The following is a 2110-nucleotide window of genomic DNA, read 5'->3' on the forward strand; positions in this document are numbered from 1 at the left end:
TTCTCTTTGTGTCTATAACTTCTTTTTTTCTTTTAGTCTAACTTTTTATCATTTTTGTGCATGGGAAAATCTCTCTTAACCATTCCTCCTATACTTTAAGCTTCTCACTGTGTGATCTATCTAAAATAATTCACCTGTTTATCTTTCTCACTCATCGTCCCGTTCACACTCACCATTCTGAATCTCTCCATGACTCCCTATTAATTGCCAGAGACATTCAACTCTTCTGCAGAGAATCCTATTCCTACAGTCTGACTCATGACTTCTGTTCCAGCCTGATTTCCTTCACATTTGGACATGAAACCTCTGTTCCATCAAAACTGACCTGGTAAATTTTAACTATTCAGTGGAAATAACTCATCTCCACTACCCTCGGTCTACTCACGTGGTCAGACTAAATGCAAATCAGGAACTGTGAAGGTTCTGAGACTTTTCCCTACTTGTAACCTCACATGTTAGCTTGCTAGATCTGGTAGAAGACACAAGACTCCTAGGTAAGAGACAAAGGACTTTATTAGTCACAGCAGTATAAGTAATAGTTCTAGAACTCCAAGTCCTACAGGGCAACACATAGAGACCAGGTTACATCAGTAGTCAAAGTAGGTTGTATTATAAGAGGGGACCCCTGAGTTTAAGGAACTCAAACATTTTATAATGGGGAATAATTATGCCATCTATAACTCCTGAGGGAGCTACTATCACTGTCTTTCAAGGTACTTATTTCTATGAACATCCTGGAAAAGAAAGCTCAGGACAAAGTCAGTCGATGCCTCTGCTCACAGGATCTGCAGAAACACAAGAGACCCATGGATAGATATCTCCCTGGGAAGTACCTAATCCTTGAAAAAGGAGGAATGTTGATTTATTGGTGAAGTACAGAGGATTGCAAGGGGCTCTGGAGTCAGACATCACCAGTCCACTTAAAGCACTTAGCCTAGTGCCTACCCCACAGTAAGTGTTCAATAACTAACTGTTATTATTTTGGTTGTTGCTGTTAAGTAACAGCAATAATGGATCATCTCATAATTTCCTACCCTTTGTCCTAGAACATCAGGTTCTTGCAGGCAGCATTTGTCTCAGAATACACATGGTTGGTGATTATTTTGGGCTAAAATATGTATGTGAAAGTTCTAATCCTCAGTACCTCAGAATGTGACTGTATTTGGACATAGGAGATAATTAAGTTAAAGTGGGCACTGGGGGCTCCTGGGTGGCTCATTTGGTTGAGCCTCTGAGTTCTCTCAGGTCATGATCTCACAGTTTGTGAGTTCAAGTCCCACAATGGCTCACAGCCTGTCAGCACACAGCCCACTTCAGATCTTTTGTCCCCCTCTCTCTATCCCTTCCCCACTGTACTTTCCCAAAATGAAATAAATATTTTAAAAAATAATAGTAATAAAATGGGCACTTAGGGTGGTTCTTTATCCAGCATGACAGGTGGCCTATAAATCAGGACACAGACACACAAAGGGAAGATCATATAAAGACACTGGAAAGAGATGGCGATCCATCTACAAGCCAAGGAGAGCAGCTTAGAAAAAACAATGCTGCCAGCACCTTGATCTTGAGCTACCAGCCTCCATAAGTGTGAAAAAAATAAATTTCTATTGTTTAAGCTGCCTAGTCTGTGGTCCTTTATGGCAGCTTTACCAAAGTATTTCGGTGATGAATAAAATGTAAGTAAACCTTCGGAGGCCTGATTTTAAACCTTCTGGGCCCTGACCAAATAATTGTTCCAGAGAAAACCAGTGTCAGACATTATTTGAACAACCAAGGATATGCACCTGTAGTCCCACTCTTGGCCAGGACTCCATGGTTTCAGTGTTACTACCCACCCTCCACGCACCCACCACTTTTGACAGCAATAGCAAGGTCATTTTCCTTAGGCTATTACAGTAGATTAAGGGGCCCACCTGACTATTTGAGCTTGTCAGAGAGACGAAGTCAGCTAGCTCTAAGAGCTAAATTATCCTTGCAAATAACTTAGTAATAACAAGCACAAGGTTATTACCTACAGTTCAAAAACAAACTTGATATTCATATTCATTTTTCTCTTCTTTCCCAAGGCTAGGTAATTAAAAACTATAATTACATGTAAACAAAACCAAAC

The 2110-nt window shown here is 40.4% G+C and overlaps 1 long non-coding RNA gene across 1 annotated transcript; it reads left to right on the plus strand.

Annotated features, from left to right (window-relative positions):
* Nucleotides 1-575: 575 nt before the first annotated feature.
* Nucleotides 576-1615, plus strand: LOC115289585. Its single transcript, XR_003907696.1, has 2 exons — nt 576-951; nt 1430-1615. It is a non-coding gene; the product is annotated as an uncharacterized LOC115289585 (long non-coding RNA).
* Nucleotides 1616-2110: the final 495 nt, after the last annotated feature.

This window comes from Suricata suricatta, chromosome 4 (genome assembly GCF_006229205.1).
Source record: "Suricata suricatta isolate VVHF042 chromosome 4, meerkat_22Aug2017_6uvM2_HiC, whole genome shotgun sequence".
In the NCBI taxonomy this organism is placed as follows: Eukaryota; Metazoa; Chordata; class Mammalia; order Carnivora; family Herpestidae; genus Suricata; species Suricata suricatta.